At 43.3% G+C, this 20510-nt stretch overlaps 1 protein-coding gene across 3 annotated transcripts in view; it reads right to left on the reverse strand.

Annotated features, from left to right (window-relative positions):
- The window catches only part of LOC125447481 (cAMP-specific 3',5'-cyclic phosphodiesterase 4B-like), a 421594-nt gene that overhangs the window by 385165 nt on the left and 15919 nt on the right, over positions 1-20510 (reverse strand). For all 3 annotated transcript variants that reach the window (XM_059639794.1, XM_059639792.1, XM_059639793.1), the window contains exon 2: positions 8673-8805. The gene's annotated coding sequence lies outside the window, so the exon portion shown is untranslated. The remainder of the gene's footprint in view (positions 1-8672; positions 8806-20510) is intronic.

Here is a 20510-nt window from a genome sequence, read left to right on the forward strand (position 1 = left end):
TGCAGGATTGCTGAATTCACCCTCGATCAGCATGTATAAGACTAAAAAATTGTTGAAAGGCTAGAATTAAAGTCAGCACTTTGATGACAGCAAGATTTTTTTGGACAGCGAGATTTCAAAGGTTTAGGAATCCTGCATCCTGTAATTTTTAAAGGTACTACCGTTACCATTTTAAAAGCATTAACACCACAGTTAAATTGGTAGAAATATTTGTATAAAAAAGTAAACATACACATTCTTTATTCACACTAACTAAGTTTGAGGCTGTAGAAATTAAAATTCTTACTTATTTACACTGAATTAATATATTTCAACACTTTTAGTTAAATAATATCTAATACTATCTGATCCTTCTAATCTGTAATTTTAAAATTGCTTTTATTATTGCAGTATGTCTTATTTAATTAAAAACTCAAATAAATTAAACCATAATAAATCTATACATGTCCAGCTGAAATGGGAATTGCAGCTTCCTGATATGCGTGAAGAATGAAAGAGCTGCAGCTTCATTTCCTTTTTACTGCTCTCTTCTTCTGAAAGCACTGACTCATGCTGGGGAACAACTTCTCAAGCATTAAGGTTTTTCAAATCTCCCTTGAGGATCCCCTCCAAATACTGTCAGATCTCCAAGGGCCACTCCAACCAGTAGTAATAAATTTCAAGTCCTAACTCTGAAAAGACAGTATACATCACGTTGGAATACCCTCCCAAAGGACCTTGTGGGTTAACCAACAGAAGGTGGACTGCAGCAGCTCAAGAAGGCAGCTCATCACCACTTTCTCAAGGGCAACAGGACAGACAATACATGTTGTCCCAGCCAGTGATGCCCACATCCCATAAATGAATAAGTTTTTAAAAAAACAAGTGCTACTGTTGTTGAAAATGGATGTGGTTGATAACAGTAAACTCTGAAGGAATTACAGTAAATTCATAAACTGATGGTAAATTCACAAAATATAAATTCCTGAATACACACTTATGGTAGCTCAATTATATACTCACTTAGCAAGCAAAATGCACTTACCTTCAGATTTCTTAAATGCAAAACAGAAGCTAATCAAGTCACCAATGAACCCAATGGGGAAATCAGGAGATCTTTATTTTGTGGAGAGTGGTATGAACTCACTGTTATAAGGGCTAGCTAATTTGAATATGCCAAATATATTCAAAGGAAGTTGGATAAATATATGAGTGAAGAGAATTTGAAGCATATATTGGTATGGTTAGATGAAGTGATGGAAGAAGACTCATGTGATGCACGAACACTGGCATGGATCTCTTACACATAATGGCTGTCAACACATTGGAAATTTGTAATTTTATCTCTCTCTGTGCCCGACGAACTAACACCAACTGTATTTCCCCTGACTGAGATCAGGATAAATTTGTAAAGATTGATAATCAAACACAGGATCTTCTGATTTGCGTAATTCATTTATTCATCTGTTTTGTCAAATGTTATAACAGAAGTTGAGCCTTGCCAAACTTAACATGGCACACTGTTAATACAAGACAGGGAACAACTGCCACAACTGTGCATGCATAATGGCGTAACTACACTTTGAACAAATCAGATCCAATCAGGCAGATAGTTGCAATACATTTTGTCTAAGTGGGAGCTGTTAAGTATTTAACTGAATGAATTCTTGACGTGAAAACATAAATGCAGACAACTGAAAGATGTTTCTCTCAGATCAAAGGATTCCAATTACTAGAGACCGATGTGCAAATTAAGGAATATGGGTCTTTGTTTAACCACAAAATGAAATACTGACTGCCAGCTCTGAAATTGTTACAATCAGGCAAACAATAAAATCCAGAGACACAAACAGCTTCATTTTGCTGAAGGGAGGCAGACAGTCAAGATTCCGAAGTCCTATCATAAGTATCACTAAGCTACAGTAATACAATAGTGCATTTTAATGCCCTCCTAGGTGGCAGGTTTGGTGGCAGAGGATATTCAATCAGGCTGCAAGTCTACCACCATTCCCCACCCTGCTACAGCTTGATTAAATCCATGGCAGGAAGGCCAACGATGTCTTTCCCGTGCTGCTACTAATTGGGATCCTTACGTTGTCAATTAATGCCCACTTAAGATTCTCATATTTTTGCCAATGACATTCTTTCAGCTGTAAGTATGAAACTCACTGGGCAAGTAGATTGTTAATAATATAATGGTGCATTTTTTGTGAATGTCTGGTACAGCATGTGGCCTGTCATTAAAGGACCTTGCACTAGTAAGAGGGGGGACCTACTGAAACCACCTCCCCGCCTTTCTTGTCCAATCCCCTCCTCTCAGATATCCTTCTTCCCCCAACAACTCGAGACTTTCCTGTACCATCACTCACCCAAATCCATTGCAAATTTAGGCACTGGATAAATATAGTACTGCCAGCAGCCATCACATCTCCAGTGGTGCTGCCAAACAGTAAAGAGCTGCTGGCCTCTCAGTGACCGATACCTTTCACCAGGGACGAGGTTTCTGACCCCAGGTCCTTGAACTGCTCAGTTAGGTGCCTGATCCAATGACACTTCAACGCAGTGAAGGGGCCAGTTGAGGCTCTCACTGGTTTTCCAGCTGGGAGGTGGTAACTATTAAATAATGCCTTATATGAGCAAATTTGCTGAACTCGTCCTCACCCTTAAAAACTTAATTCCTCCCACTTCCTTCAGACAAAGGGGTGGCCATGGGTACCTGCATGGGCCCCAAGCTATGCCTGTCTCTTTGTAGGATATATGTGGAACAGTCCCTCTTCCACAGTTACACTGGCCCTAAACCCCACCTCTTCCTCCGTTACATCGATGACTGTATCGGCATCGCCTCGTGCTCCCAAGAAGAGCTCGAACAGTTCATCAACACTTCACCAACACCTTCCACCCCAACCCTAAGTTCACCTGGACCATCTCCGATACCTCTCTCTCTATCTTGGACCTCTGTTTCCATCTCTGGCAAGCACCTGGAAACTGATATCTATTTTTTGTCCAATGTGTGCAGTATGTCGAAGGGCCAACAAGAGGGGAGGCCACACTGGATCTGGTACTTGGTAATGAACCAGGTCAGGTGTTTGATTTAGTGGTAGGTGAGCACTTTGGAGAGAGTGACTATAATTCGGTTACGTTTCGTTTAGCGATGGAAAGGGATAGGAACATGCCACAGGGCAAGAATTATAGATGGGGGAAGGGCAATTATAATGCGATTAGGCGAGACTTAGGAGGCATAGAATGGGGTAGCAAAATACAGGGGATGGGGACAATCGAAATGTGGGCTGGTTTAAGAAACAAATATTGCGTGTCCTTGACAGGTATGTCCCTGTCAGGCAGGGAGGAAGTGACAAGGTAAGGGAACCGTGGTTTACTAAAGAAACTGTATCTCTTGTTAAGCGGAAGAGGGAGGCTTATGTGACGTTGAGACGAGATGGTTCAGATGAGGCGATAGAGTGTTACAGATTAGCTGGGAAGGATTTAAAAGAGAGAGTTAAGATGAGCAAGGAGGGGACACGAGCAGACATTAGCAGGTCGAATAAAGGAGAACCCTAAAGCTTTCTATAGATATGTGAGGAATAAGAGGATGACTAGGGTAGGAATAGGGCCAGTCAAAGACAGAAGTGGGAAGTTGTGTGTGGACCCTGTGGAGATCGGAGAGGTGCTAAACGAATATTTCTCATCTGTTTTCACTCAGGAAAAGGAGAATATTGTAGAGGAGAAGACTGAGTTACGGGCTACTAGAATTGAAAGGATTGAGGTTAGTAAGGAGGAGGTGTTATTAATTCCAGAAGGTGTGAAGGTTGATAAATACCCTGGGCCGGATGGGATTTTTCCAAGGATTCTCTGGGAAGCTAGGGAGGAGGTGGCAGAGCCTTTGGTCTTGATCTTTGAGTCCTCGTTGTCTACAGGTTTAGTACCAGAGGACTGGAGGGTTGAAAATGTTGTGCCCTTCGTCAAGAAGGGCAGTAGAGATGACCCAGGTAATTATAGACCAGTGAGCCTTACGTCTGTTATAGGAAAAGGTTTGGAAAGGATTATAAGAGACAGGGTTTATAACCATCTAGCAAGCAATAAATTGATCGGAGACAGTCAACATGGATTCGTCAAGGGCAGGTCGTGTCTCACAAACCTCGTTGAGTTTTTTGAGAAGGTGACCAAGCATGTGGATGAGGTTAGACAGTTGACGTGGTGGACATGGGCTTCAGTAAAGCCTTTGATAAAATTCCACATGGTAGGCTACTGGAGAAAATACGAAGGCATGGGATTGAGGGAGATTTAGCAGTTTGGATTAGAAACTGGCTTTCTGTAAGAAGGCAACAAGTGGTGGTTGATAGAAAATATTCAGCCTGGAGTCCGGTTACTAGTGGTGTGACTCAAGGAACTGTTTTGGACCACTGCTGTTTGTCATTTGTATAAATGACTTGGATGCAGGCATAGGCAGATGGGTTAGTAAGTTTGCAGATGATATTAAAGTTGGTGGAGTGGTGGACAGTGTGGAAGAATGTTGCAGGTTGCAGGGAGACTTGGATAAACTGCAGAATTGGGCTGAAAGGTAGCAAATCGAGTTTGATGCGGGTAAATGTGAGGTGATTCACATTGGGAGGAATAATAGAAAGGCAGAATACTGGGGTCAATGGAAACATTCTTGGTAGTGTGGGTGTGCAGAGGGATCTTGGTGTCCATGTACATAGATCCCTGAAAGTTGCCACCCAGGTTGATAGTGCTGTTAAGAAGGCTTACGGTGTGTTAGGTTTTATTGGTAGAGGGATTGAATTCCAGAGCTGTGATGTCAAGCTGCAACTGTACAAAACGCTAGTGCGGCCTCACTTGGAATACTGCGTGCAGTTCTGGTTGCCCCATTACAGGAAGGATGTGGAAGCATTGGAAAAGGTGCACAGGAGATTTACCAGGATGTTGCCTGGTCTGGAGCGAAGGCCTTATGAAGAAAGGCTGAGGGACTTGAGTCTGTTCTCATTAGAAGCAAGAAGGCTAAGAGGGGATTTAATAGAGACATACGAGATGATCAGAGGATTAGATAGGGTGGACGTTGAGAGTCTTTTTCCGAGAATGATGACTTCAGCTTGTACGAGGGAGTACAGCTACAAATTGAGGGGCGATAGATTTAAGACAGATGTCAGAGGCAGGTTCTTTACTCGGAGAGTGGTAAGGGCGTGGAATGCCCTGCCTGCCAATATAGTTAACCCAGCCACATTAGGGGCATTTAAACAGTCCTTGGATAAGCATATGGATGATGATGGGATAGTGTGGGGGATGGGCTTAGATTAGTTCACAGATCGGCGCAACATTGAGGGTCGAAGGGCCTGTTCTGCGCTGTATTGTTCTATGTTCTATGTTCCATTTCAAGCCCACCAACTCCCACAGCTACCTAGAATACCCCTCCTCTCACCCACCTTCCTGCAAGAATGCCATCGCTCATTCCAAATTCCTTCACCTCCGCTGCATCTGCTCCCAAGATGAGGCATTCCACTCCCAGATGTCCTCATTTTTCAAGGACCGCAACTTCCCCTCCACAGTGATCAAAAACACCCTTGACCATATCTCTCACATTTCCTCCTCACAATAACAACAAAGACAGAATCCCCCTCATCCTCACATACCACTCCACTCACCTCCGGATTTAACGCATCATCCTTCGCTACTTCCGCATCTGCAATCTGAACCTACTACCAAGGACATTTTTCCCCCTCCACCCTTGTCTGTCTTCCGGAGGAACAACTCTCTCCGTGACTCCCTTGTCCACTCTACACTCCCCACTAACCCTACCACCCCTGGCACTTTTCTCTCCAATTGCAGGAAATGCTACACCTGTCCCAACACCTCACCCCTCGTGCCCATCCTTGGCCCAAGAACACCTTCCACATTGAACACATATTCACTTGCACATCTGCTAATGTGGTAAATTGTATCCGCTGTTCCCGATGTGGCCTTCTTTACATTGGGGAAACCAAGCGGAGGCTTGGAGACCGTTTTGTGGAACACCTACGCTCAGTTCGAGACAAATGACTGCACCTCCCAGTTGCAAACCATTTCAACTCCCCCTCCCATTCCTCAGACATGTCCATCCTGGGCCTCCTCCAGTGCCACAACGATGCCACCCGAAGGTTGCAGGAACAGCACCTCATATTTCACTTGGGAGCCCTGCAGGCCAATGGTCTCAATGTGGACTTCACAAGCTTCAAAATCTCCCCACCCTGACCTCGTCCCAAAACCAGCTCAGCTCTCCTACCTATCTGCTCCTCCCACTTCGCTGACCAACCCTCCACCCTCATCTCCTACCTACCAGCCTCATCCCCACCTCCTTGACCTGTCTGTCCTCCCTTGACTGATCAGCCGCCCCATCCTAACTCCCCACCTCCACTCACCTTTTCTGACTCCATCCCTGCGTCCTTGACCTGTCCATCCCCTCTCCACCACTCTGCTCTTTTATCTACCTTTCATCCACCATTTATTCCATCGCTCCCTCTCTATTTATTTCAGAATCGCCTTCTCCACCCCCATTTCTGAAGAAGGGTCAGCTTTCCTGCTCCTCTGACGCTGCCTAGCCTGCTGTGTTCATCAAAGCTCTACACTTTGTTATCTCAGATTCTCCAGCATCAGCAGTTCCTACTATCTCTTTGCTGATATACACCAAATTTAATTACACATGTTGAATGCATGTCAGCTATCTGCAAGGCTCTCTCTTATTGTTCAATAAGTTAGATGGTGGTCCGGGACTATTACACAAGATATCGCAGTTGAAACAGTAGGAAAAAAGGTGTGAACAATTCAGGGAATCATTATTAAAAGATGTCCAGATTAAGTTTTAAAAGCTTTGAAACAGCAGGAAGAAACTATGAAGCATAAGGTGACCAATGTCTTGGAAGGAAAGGGTGAAACAGAAGAAGATCCAATGAATCTTGAATTAAGAGCAGTTAAGATACAGAGAGGTGGTGTATCGATGAACAAAACAGCTTGCAGTTTACTGTACATGTAAAGAGAATTCTCAATGCTAGAGCAGAAGTCACTCAGATCTCCAAGAAAGGGTGATTAACTACAGCAAGGGAAGGTACAAGAGTCTTTAACTAGATAATTACCAAGTTATCAAAGCTACTTTGTAAAATTGGATTGCTAAATTGGAAATGTTTCACAATTACATTTTAGGGAAAGGGAGAAAATGACAGAAACAAGAACAAGACACAAAAAAAAAGTGAATCCCAGTCCTTGCAGAACCACAGCCGGACAAAACATGAATGAACAAGTAGAGAAAAGCAATTTTAATGCATTGACTAGGCACTTCTAAATGTAAACTGACATTAAACAATCCAAGATATGAAAGTGTAGAGCTGGATGAACACAGCAGGCCAAGCAGCATCTCAGGAGCACAAAAGCTGACGTTTCGGGCCTAGACCCTTCATCAGAGAGGGGGATGGGGAGAGGGTTCTGAAATAAATAGGGAGAGAGGGGGAGGTGGACCAAAGATGGATCGAGGAGAAGATAGGTGGAGAGGAAAGTATAGGTGGGGAGAGGATAGGGGGTGGTCTGGGTACCCGCATGGGCCCAAGCTATGCCTGCCTCTTTGTAGGTTACGTGGAGGTGCAGTTGTTTGTGGCGAACCAAGCGGAGGTGTTCTGCAAAGCGGTCCCCAAGCCTCCGCTTGGTTTTCCCAACGTAGAGGAAGCCACACTGGCTACAGTGGATACAGTATACTACATTGGCAGATGTGCAGGTGAACATCTGCTTACTATGGAAAGTCATCTTGGGGCCTGGGATGGGGGTGAGGGAGGAGCACCTACACTGGCCCCAAACCCCACCTCTTCCTCCGTTACAGTGATAACTGTATCGGCGCTGCCTCTTGCTCCCAAGAGGAGTTCGCACAGTTCATCCACTTCACCAACACCTTCCACCCCAACCTCACGTTCACCACCCTTGTCTGCCTTCCGGACAGACCACTCTCTCCGTGACTCCCTTGTCCGCTCCACACTCCTCTGCAACCGCAGGAAGTGCCACACTTGCCCCCACACCTCCTCCCTCACCCCCATCAATGTGGACTTCATAATTTAAAATCTCGCCCTCCCCCACTGCATCCCAAAGCCAGCCCAGCTCATCCCCACCTCCCTAACCTGTTCTTCCTCTCACCTATCCCCTCCTCCCACCTCAAGCCAAACCTCCATTTCCCACCTACTAATCTCATCCAGCCTCCTTGACCTGTCTGTCCTCCCTGGACTGACCTATCCCCTCCCCACCTATACTCTCCTCTCCACCTACCTTCTTCTCTATCCATCTTCGGCCCGCATCCCCCTCTCTCCCTATTTATTTCAGAACCCTCTCCGATGAAGGGTCTAGGCCCGAAACGTCAGCTTTTGTGCTCCTGAGATGCTGCTTGGCCTGCTCTGTTCATCCAGCTCCACACTTTGTTATCTTGGATTCTCCAGCATCTGCAGTTCCCATTATCTCTGATTAAACAATCCAATTTTTTCAAGTATTTAATTTAGCAATTTGCTCCTGCATTTGAATATCTAAAAGAATTAGTTGATTAGAATTTTTGATAAATTTTCATGACCTTGAATTACAACTCAAATCCCAATTCTAACACTGGTCCGCTGGGTCTAGACCTTGGCAAAGGAGATAGTTCTTATCCAAAACCATGCAAATTGTAACCATTGAGATGGGCAGCCAAGTAGACATACCTGATGCACTCCAATAAATGTCACAGGTCCTTAGCAGAAGGATCCACTCAGCAGTCCTGGAAGATGGCATGAGCTGCAGGCTCCCAACAACAGATGGAGGAAGGCATCCTTTTAATTCTGCTAGTCAGGGGAACTGAAAAGAGGAGAACACGAAAGTCAAAGAAATGAATGAAGTATATGATTTATAAGTGCAAATCAACAATTCTGAAATTAAAGCAGAGTGAGCAAGTGTTTGAAACACTGCCAGCAATTTCATTTTTCATGTTGATTACTCATGTGGTTGGGTCCAAGCTTTTAGTGACTAAATCCTATATTACAGTGATATTGGCTTGATCTACTAAAAGAAAATATTGTTTAATAAAATGAAGGAGTTTTACATTCAATTTGGCAATACTTGGGAAGGATTTTGGGACAGATACTTAAAGTGTTAGGTATAAAGTAACCTCTGCAGGATTGACCAAACTGTATATATTTGGGCTGTGAAGGATTCAAGTATGTTGAATTGAGATCATTCTGTGGGTATGAAGGTTGTGGAACATACTAGAAGGAAAGATGATCCATTGTGCACAAAAGATAATAAGAATATAAATTCATTGATTCCTAAGTACCCAGCAGAATATCACACTCTGAGAATGAAAAGTGCAGATTTGGCCTTACTGCCAGGCTTGTGTGAATGCTTCATATAGGAACTGTGCAAGAGCCACAAAGAGGAAATTGATGCAAATGTTGATTAGATAGCAAAATGAAATGGGTTTGTAAAAAAGAGTTGGCGTTCTGTTTAACAGTACTTTTGTTAACCTGTTAACTTTCTTGTCTGTCTTTAGTATAATGCACCAATTTACTGAACAGAAATTAATACAACAAACTGTCAGTTATCACAACATTCGCAACCATGTATCTAAAAGAGACAGGAGAAAAAAAAATCTTTTATATAATGCCTTACACAAACTCAAACATCCCAATTCATTTTAAAATTTCTGAAGTGCAGTCACTATCACAATGATGTAACCGCAGCAATTTGCACAGTGAGATTCTACAAACGGCAATAAGGTAATGACTAAATAATCTGTTTTAGTAATGTTGGTTGAGTCATAAATATTGAGCAGAACAGTATCTCGAGATCCACTGCTCATATTGGAATATTGTAACAGAATCTTTTACTCTGAGGGGACATACAGAACCCCTCACCTTAAAGACATCAGGTTTTATTTTTAACTCCCACAATGTGACAGAAACCTCAGGAAAGGGCAAGGATATTAAATTAGAGCACATCATTTTGTGTAATGATAAACTGATACAGCACAGAAAAAGGCTATTCGGCCCACATTCAGTAGTGCTGTATTATCAGATACGTTCCCTTGTTCCTTTCCCATTCAGATCAGCTCAACTGCAAATTCAAATTTCAGCTGAAATGACACCTAACTCAAGGCAGTGCATTTCTCTTTAAACATGCATACCATCAGGTTGAGATCTGAATCTGTCATTTTCAGAAAAGGCCTGAGTGAGGGAGATTGTAGTGAGTGGTAATGCCACTCAACTAGTAATCCAAAGGCAAAGACAAACAGTGCTCAGCAGGAAAAACTCAGCAGATTTGGTTGCATCTTTGAAGGAAAACAAAAATTAACATTTTGAGTTCAATGATCCTTCATCAGACATCAATTCTAAACAGGCAATCTCATTGAATCATACAAAATACATTCAGGAATCAAAAGGCTAAACAGGAAGAATGTTCTCCCTGATTGTGGAGTCTAAAACTAAGAGACAGGCTGTTTAACATTGAGATGAAGAGGAATTGCTTCATTCAGATGGGCAGCAACCTGTGGAATTCTCTATCCCAGAGGGATGTGGAAGATCTGTTGTCTAGTCACTTATTTTGAGGACCTCTTTTGGCTCTAGCAGAGATGATGTCCTGTGGATAAACTACCCTAAGAACAGAACAGATAGTGTAGAAGTAGGCCATTCAGAACTGTAACCTTTAACTTGGCCTCAGCTCCACTCCCTTATCTTCTCCCATAATGCTTGACTCCCTTATAATTGAACAGTCTGTCTGTCTGTCTCGGTTCTGAATGATCCAGACCTAATATCCTTAATCAACGAAGGAAGGAGAGAGTATAGATGAACGTTTATCATTATTTTCTCTCACACTTGCAGCCATCAGCTCACGGACCAAGCTCGCATGTATTGAGGCGTTCAATAGAAGTAGCAGCAGGGATTGAGCTACAGATAATAAGCATCGACTCAATGAGCTGATTGGTCTCCTTCTGTGCTGTAATGTCTCAATGACCTATTAGAAATGGATGTGTTGGTGGATTTTCTTCTTTCCTTCCTCAGTCTTCTGAGATTAACTTCATCAGTGCTAACATCACACAGACACAGATTAGCTAACTAAACCCTGATCAAAGAACAAACTCTGTCTATGTAGCTGAACCATTCATGAATAATCATGCTGAGCTCTGGAAAATGATGAATAAAACCAAGTTAAACAAATTCCTGATCTATAGTGGATCAAGTGCATTTATGGGCTGCTCGCACTTGATCTCAACCCTGAGTGACCAAGGAAGTCTCAATATCACTGAGAAGAATCATTCCATCTCGCTGAAGTTACATTTCAAACATCTGAAGTCCAGATGACAATTACTAACATTCTTCATTATATCCACAGAACCAGGAACTGCACAGACCAGATTGATGTTGATTTCGAAACACCAATTAGAATGTATGTTACATCTCACTAAACCATTTTTAGTGCTGGCATTTTAGTGTCTCAATCAATCTGCAAAGTCCAATTTATCATCTATACTCTGCTGCAGGATACAGTTTACTTTTGCAGCAAGCCAATCAGTAAAGAAATTCAATTTTAAGTGTCAGTGTTGAGGTCCAGTGCAACAATGACTCACTCACTCAGCTCCTACATACAGACTGTGGAAAAAGCTAGAAATCAGACCATTTCAACCGATTTGTACAGAGACAAGTAAAATCTTTCAACTGACAGTGTGAAAGCAAATCCTTCCTACAGCACACTACTGCTACTCCCATTAAGCACATTTCTTCATTACTTATGGGCAGCACGGTGGCTCAGTGGTTAGCACTGCAGCCTCACAGCGCCAGGGATCTGGGTTTGATTCCACCCTTGGGCAAATGTCTGTGCGGAGTTTGCACTTTCTCCTCGTGTCTGTGTGGGTTTCCTCCGGGTGCTCCAGTTTCCTCCCACAGTCCAAAGATGTGCAGGTTACGTGGATCGGCCATGCGAAATTGCCCATAGTGTTCAAGGGTGTGTGGGTTATAGAGGGATGGGTCTGGGTAGGATGCTCCAAGGGTTGGTGTGGACTTATTGGGCCAAAGGGCCTGTTTCCACACTGTAGGGAATCTAATCTTATTCTCACACGAAAGCTTCTGCTTTCTCTCAGCACCTGGTAGACCGCACCAGGATAGGGAGAGCCTTTTTCCTAGGATGGTGATGGCAAGCACGAGGGGCCATAGCTTTAAATTGAGGGGAGAAAAATATAGGACAGATGTCAGAGGTAGTTTCTTTACTCAGAGAGTAGTAAGGGAATGGTGTACCGCAAGGGTCAGTGTTGAGTCCACTGCCGTTTGTCATTTTTATAAATGACCTGGATGAGGGTGTAGAAGGATGGGTTAGTAAATTTGCAGATGACACTAAGGTCGGTGGAGTTGTGGATAGCGACCAAGGATGCTGTAGGTTGCAGACAGACATAGATAAGCTGCAGAGCTGGGCTGAGAGGTGGCAAATGGAGTTTAATGCAGACAAGTGTGAGGTGATGCACTTTGGTAGGAGTAACCGGAATGCAAAGTACTGGGCTAATGGTAAGATTCTTAGTAGTGTAGATGAGCAGAGAGATCTCGGTGTCCATGTACACAGATCCTTGAAAGTTGCCACCCAGGTTGACAGGGCTGTTAAGAAGGCATAGAGTGTTTTAGCTTTTATTAATACAGGGATTGAGTCTGGAACCAAGAGGTTATGGTGAAGCTGTACAAAACTCTGGTGTGGCCGCACATGGAGTATTGTGTACAGTTCTGGTCACTGCATTATAAGAAGGATGTGGAAGCTTCGGAAAGGGTGCAGAGGAGATTTACTCGGATGTTGCCTGGTATGGAGGGAAGGTCTTACGAGGAAAGGCTGAGGGACTTGAGGCTGTTTTCATTAGAGAGTAGAAGGTTGAGAGGTGACTTAATTGAGACATCTAAAATAATCAGAGGGTTAGATAGGGTGGATAGGGAAAGCCTTTTTCCTAGGATGGTGATGGCGAGCATGAGGGGGCATAGCTTTAAATTGAGGGGTGAAAGATATAGGACAGATGTCAGAGGTAGTTTCTTTACTCAGAGAGTAGTAAGGGAATGGAACGCTTTGCCTGCAACGATAGTAGATTCGCCAACTTTAGGTACATTTAAGTCGTCATTGGATAAGCATGTGGACGTCCATGGAATAGTGTAGGTTAGATGGGCTTGAGATTGGTATGACAGGTCGGCACAACATCAAGGGCTGAAGGGCCTGTACTGTGCTGTAATGTTCTATGTTCTATGGTACATCTGTTGATCTTTTAATCTAAAGACATGAGAAGTTGAAATTTCTTACACTCAAAATGCTCCAGACTGGTTAAGAATAATGGATAGAAGTCTTGATCATTAGAGCTAAGTTTCATGAACATGCCAAATATTAGTCAATATGCTCTTGCCCCTATCACTATGCCTTGCTTCTCTGAATTCAAGTTTCCTCCCACCATTCCCAGGGATCTTTCCTGTGATCCGATATATCTGCCTTTTGACATTCCTTACAACTCCCTTTCCCTCAGACCATGTTCATCTGAATCTTGAATAGAGGCCCCTGTTGAGTCCCACTTGCCAGTCCTGGTTAGGTTTGCATACTGACCCAATCAGGCTTCACCCCTTACCCTGTAAATGTCTTCCACACAAAAAAAAGCTTGGTTATAAAGAAGCTAAGTTATTGAAGAAGTTTGCAATTATCAGAATTTGGAAGAAGTATTCCCCATCACATGCCCCATGTACACAATAGGGTTTGTGACACATTTCCTGTTTTGCCTAAGAGTGTGCCCTTGAACAAAATTAAAGGGGAGGCAGTGGCCTAGTGGTATTAGTGCTGAGCTGTTAATCTAGAGACCCAGATAACATTCCGGGGATAACAAAGTGTGGAGCTGGATGAACACAGCAGGCCAAGCAGCATCTCAGGAGCATAAAAGCTGACGTTTCGGGCCTAGACCCTTCATCAGAGAGAACATTCCGGGGACCCAGGTTCAAATGCCATGCAGATGGTGGAATATGAATTCAATAAACTACCTGGAATTAAGAACCTAATGATGACCATGAATCCATTGTCGATTGTTGGAAAAGCCCATCTAGTTCACTAAGGTCCTTCAGGGAAGGAGACTAACATCCTTACCTGGCCTGGCCTAGCTGAGATTACAGACTCACTGCAATGTGGTTGACTCTTAACTGCCCTCTGGGCAATTAGGGATGGGCAATTAATGCTGCCTTGCTAGTGACACACTCTTCCCATGAGTGAATAAGTATAAAAATAATTCCAGTGGGATGGGGTGTTAATGAGTATTAATAGCATGCTAATAAATACTCATGAGGTTCCCAACTAGGTTCCCCGGCCTGAGAATGAGCTGTCACAGTAAACAATCTTCCTTACTCACCTTTATGACATCTTGTGCTGCCTCTCATACTTAGCTGTTCTTCATGCAATGCTGTCAACAATACCTCAGTAGAAACACTCTTCCCTGTTGATCAGAAAGTTGTGGCTTACAAAAGTTTGAGTTACTAAGGTAGAGTGACACTGAAAAGTGCTGTACCATCAGAACTGCTATCTTTGAATGAAACAATACATCAAGGACCTGTTTGCACTCTCAGTCCTGTGCAAAAGATCCCACAGTACAATTCAAAAAGCTACATCCTGGCATGCTAGTCAACATTTACCCCTCAACCAACATCACAAGCTAACTGTTATCATCTCACGGCTAATTGAGTGACTATGATGTATGCAAATTGTCTAATGTGCTTCCAACATTATAACAATGATTAGACCAAGAAACTACATCAGTGGACTCCCTACAGTATGGGAGCAGGCCATTCAGCCCATCGAATCCACATCTGAAGAGCATCTTGCCCTACAACCCCATGACCTACACTATCCCTGTAAACCTGCATTTCCTTTGGTTAATCCACCTAACCTGCACATCCTCAGAACTATGGGCACATCTTTGGACTGTCGGAGGAAACCAGAGAACTCGGAGGAAACCCATCCAGACACAGGGAGAATGTGAAAACTCCACACAAGCATTTGCCCGAGGGTGGATTCAAGACCAGGTCCCCGGTGTTGTGAGGTAGCAGTGACTGTAAAGGGCTTTAGAACGTCCTGAAGTTAAGTCGGGCACTATACAAATGCAAGTTTTTCTTTATTTAAATAATAGACAGTAGGCTATGTGAGTGTGGGATGGGAGTTTGATCCTGTACTCATCTGATATCTGAGTCTTAACTCATATGAGGTCCATGCACCCATTACCAGAAGTGCTTGCTGACTCAAGTTAGTTCTCAGTTAAGCAACATTTAGGGTGTGAGTGAAGATTTGTAGCTCCAGTGCTGGTTGTAGATGTTGGTGTGTTTGCTGAGCTGGGAGGTTTGATAGCAGATGTTTCGTCCCCTTACTAGGTGACATCCTCAGTCCTGTGAGAGCTGTTGTCTTGTTGTCACCGAGTAACGGGATGAAACGTCTGCTATCAAACCTCCCAGCTTGGTGAACATACCAACAACTACAGTTAAGCAACATCTCAATTTTGAAATTCCTAGCCTAGTTTTCAAGTTCTTCCAGGGCCATGAACTTTTCTATCTCTGCAATTTCCTCTCCCCTTACAATGCATCAAGACATCTCAGCATTTTAAAGTTTAATTACTTCACTACTAGTGGCCAATCATGCTGCCAATGCCAAAGCTCTGGAGTTCTTTTCCTCTCTATCTATCTCTCTCACTCTCACCCTCCCTCTCCAGCTTTCTAGACTTCTTGATCTGCTACACCCATCTCTTTCATTCAATAATGCTCCAGGGAAGGACCATTAGACATTTCATGATTTTAAAGACATAACACACCAACATCTACAACCAGCACAGGAGCTACAAATCTTCACTCAAACCCTAAATGTTGCTTAACTGAGAACTAACTTGAGTCAGACAGCACTCTGGTAATGGATGCATGGACTTCATATGAGTTAAGATTCAGATATCAGAAGAGAACAGGATCAAACTCCCATCCCACACTCTCATAGCCTACTGATTATTATGTAAATAAAGAAAAAGCTTGCATTTGTATTATGGCTGATTTAACTTCAGGACGTTCTAAAGCCCTTTACAGTCACTGCTACCTCACAGCACCAGGGACCTGGTCTTGAATCCACCCTTCGGCAAATGCTTGTGTGGAGTTTTCACATTCTCCCCGTGTCTGGATGGGTTTCCTCCGAGTTCTCTGGTTTCCTCCCACAGACCAAAGATGTTTGTTGTTGGGGCGTGGACCAAAGAGGTAAAGTGTCCATAAGTGTGAAGTTTTGGGGAAAAATAACAATTAGAGCTGCAAGGAATGTAATGTTTCTAGAGCTCAACACAGCGAGAAGGCAAGATGGAGGTAAGTTTGTAGAACAATAAATTATCATTCACTCACAGGATGCAGCTATTGCTGGATAGGCCAATGTTTATTACACAGAGGACATTTAAGAGTCAACTACCTTGAGTGTTGGTGTGAAGTCACATGTAGGTCTGATGAGGTAAGGACAGCAGATTTCCTTCCTTGAAGGACATTAGTGAACCAGACAGGTATTTATGATATATTGACCGCGGTTACATGGCCACTACTGGGCTAACTTTGCTTAATTCCAATTTACTTATTGAATTCAAATTTCACAAGCTACCACAGTGGGATCTGAACCCACATTCCTGGAACATTAAGATTCTGGATCACTAAGACAGTGTCATTACCACTATGCCACTCCCTCCCTACCTTTGGATCTTTAAAAAGAAACAAGAGGAGAAGTTCAGAAGACCAGGAAACAGATTCAAGTGAAGAAGGCAGTTCTGGCTAGGCCAGCATTTACTGCCCATCCCCAATTGCCTAGAGGGCAGTTAAGAGTCAACCACATTGCTGTGGGTCTGTAGGCACATGTAAGCCAGGCCAGGATGGCAGATTTCCTTCCCCAAAGGGCATTAGTAAACCAAATGGGTTTTTCCAACAATCCACAATGGATTCATGGTAATCATTAGACTCTTACTGCCAGATTTTTGTTTTACTGAATTCAAATTCCACCATCTGGCAATGGTAGGATTTGAATCTGGGTTCCCAGAACACTGGTTGAGTTTCTGGATTCGTACTCAACCAATAAGACCACTAAGCCATTGCCTCCCACATATGCTAATATGCGAGCTGCTACTGACAGTAATAACACCTAATTTTCACCTTTCCACCAAAACAATAGGTTGGAGTTTTCACCACAGCAAGAACTCAACCCATTGCTTGAGTTGGCAACCCATCTCCCAGATTTGTTGGCCCAATCAATGATAAAACTTGGCAAGTCAACAGCACGACCACCACCAGTATTGGTCACTGCTGGGGCTGCAGGACGAAAAAGCCAAGAACTCATTGCTGAATATCTTTGATGACAAGATAAGTTTATTTTAAGGAACTAGGGCCAGGGTGACAAGTCTCAGTGATCAAGTGGTTGGAGAAATGGTGCCACAGCTAAATAACCAGCCGCCCGCTCCCCACCAAATCTGAAAAACCTCAAAAGTTTATCCAGCTCCATACCCTGCAAGAGCCATTACATGGGCGTTTACATTGCTCAAATGGTACTGTGCCACAGTGTCATCATCAGTCTCCCCTTTGAATGTGTTCCTCTGCTATATGACCAACTCGTCACCAAAGTGCTGGGAAACTCAGCACAATATTATGGATTTATCTCAAAATCTTGGTTACCTAAGGGAGAAAATACTAAAAATGATCAACATATAAAAGTGCAGAAGTAAGCCCAGCATGCTGTACCTTGTTTCAGACAGATTTTAAGGAGAAACCAGGGAACTATAGACCTCTAAGTGTGACTTTGATTGTGGGTAAATTGTTGGAGAGGATTATAAAAGAAAGGACTTTTGGACAATTAGAGAGGCAAAAATTGATTAGGGATAGTCGTTGTGGTTTTGTGTGAGGGTAATAATGTCTCACAAACTTGATTGAGTTTTTTGAGGAAATTACCAAAAAGATTGATAAAGGGTGGGGCAGTGCACGCTGTTTACTTGGATTTTAATAAAGCCTTTGACAAGGTTCAACATGGTAGACCAGTAAAGTTAGGTCACATGGGATTAGAGTGAGCTTGCCAATTGGATACATAATTGGTTTAACGGGAAGTGAGAGTGAGTGGTGGTGGAGGAGAAGTCACCAGGACTGTTCCATAGGGATTGGTGATAACAAAGTGTGAAGCTGGATGAACACAGCAGGCCAAGCAGCAATTTAGGAGCACAAAAGCTGACGTTTCGGGCCTAGACCCTTCAGAGAGGATGATGAAGGGCCTAGGCCGGAAACGTCAGCCTTTGTGCTCCTAAGATGCTGCTTGGCCTGCTGTGTTCATCCAGCTTCACACTTTGTTATCTTGGATTCTCCAGCATCTGCAGTTCCTATCATCTCTGACCACAGGGACTGGTTCCAGGTCTTCTTTTGCATCATTTATATAAATAATTTACATCCAGATATAGGCATGATTAGTTAGATTACAGACAGCACCAAAATTGGTGGCATAATAAACAGTGACAAACATTTTCTCAGATTAAGGGATCTTGATCAAATGGGTCAATGGGCTGAAAAATGGCAGATGGAGTTCAACCTGGTTAAATGTGTGGTATAGCATTTTGGTACAACAAACACAATTAAGAGTAGGCCTTTGGGTAATGTTGTAGAACCTAGGGATTCAGGTACATAATTCTCTGAAGTTTATGTCACATGTATACTGGGTAGTTAAAAAGACATTTGGCATGTTGGACTTCATTGTTCAGTCCTTGGGAAGTCATGTTGACATTGTTCAGGACATTGATGAGGCTTCCTAGGAGTCACAGAGTTATAGAGATGTACAGCATAGAACTAGACCCTTTGGTCCAACACTTCCATGCCAACCAGATATCTTCAATGAATCTAATCCCATTTGCCAGTATTTGGCCCAGATCCCCCTAGACCCTTCCTATTCATATACCTATCCAGATGCCTTTCAAATGTTATAATTGTACTTCTTCTGGCAACTCATTCCATACACACATCACCCTCTGCATGAAATAGGTGCCTATTAGGACACTTTTAAACCTCTCCCCTCTCACCTCAAACCAATGCTCTCTAGTTTTGGACTCCGCCACCCCGGGGAAAAGACCTTCTCTATTTACCCTATCCATGCTCCTCATGACTTTATAAACTGCTGTACGGTCACCCCTCAGCCTCTGACACTCCAGGGAAAATAGTCCCAGCCTATTCAGCCTATAGCTACCCTCCAACCCTGGCAAGATCTGTGTAAATCTTTTCTGAGCACTATCAAGCTTCACAACATCCTTCCTAGTGCAGGAAGTTGAGAACTGAATGCAGTATTCCAAAAGTGGCCTAACCAATGTATTTTGCAGCCACAACATGACCTCCCAACTCCTTATTCAATGCACTGGCTAAGAAATGAAGCATACCAAACACTTTCTTCACTATCTTATCTACCTGCGACCTCACTTTCAAGGAACTACGAACCTGCACTCCAAGGTCTCTTTGTTCAGCAACACTCCCAGAACCTTACCATTAAGTGTATAAGTCCTGTTCTGATTTGCCTTTCCAAAATGCAGCACATCACATTTATCTAAATGAAACTCTGCCCCTCCTCGACCCACTGGTCCATCTGATCAAGGCCCAGTTGTACGCTTAGATAACTTTCTTCACTGTCAACTACACTTCCAATTTTGGTGTCATCTACAAACTTTTTAACCGTACCTCCTATATTCACATCCAAATCATTTATACAAATTACAAGAAGCAGTGGACCCAGCACCAATCCTTGTGGCACACCGCTGGTCACAGGCCTCCAGTCTGAAAAGCAACCCTCCACCACCCTCTGTCTTCTACCTGTGAACCAGTTTTGTATCCAAATGGCTAGTTCTCCCAGTACTTCACGCGATCTAATCTCGCTAACCAGTCTAAAATGAGGAACCTTGTCAAGCACCTTACTGAAGTCCATCTCGATCATATCCACCACTGTGTCCTCATCAATCCTCTTTGTTATTTCTTCAAAAAACTCAAGTTAGCGAGATATGATTTCCCACATACAAAGCTATGTTGACCATCCCTAATCAATCAGTACTTGCCTTTCCAAATACATGTAAATCCTGAGCTTCAGCGTTCCCTCCAACAACATACCCACTACCGATGTCAAGCTTGCCGGTTTATAGTTCCCTGGCTTTTTCTTATCATCATTCTTAAATAACAGCACCACATTAGCCAAGCTCCAGTCGTCTGACACCTCACTAATGGCTATCGATGATACAAATATCTCAACCAGGGGCCCAGCAATTACTTCTTTAATTTCCCACAGAGTTCTAGGGCACACCTGATCAGGTCCCAGGGATTTATCCAACTTTATGCAGTTTAAGCTGTCCAGCACCTCCTCCTCTGTAATACGGACATTTTTCAAAATGTCGCTATTTATTTCTCCATGTTCTATATCTTCCATATCCTTCTGCACAGTATACCCTGATGCAAAATACCCGTTAACATAGGACAGTACGGCACAGTACAGGCCCTTCAACCCATAAC

Source organism: Stegostoma tigrinum, chromosome 35 (assembly GCF_030684315.1).
Source record: "Stegostoma tigrinum isolate sSteTig4 chromosome 35, sSteTig4.hap1, whole genome shotgun sequence".
Taxonomy (NCBI): Eukaryota; Metazoa; Chordata; class Chondrichthyes; order Orectolobiformes; family Stegostomatidae; genus Stegostoma; species Stegostoma tigrinum.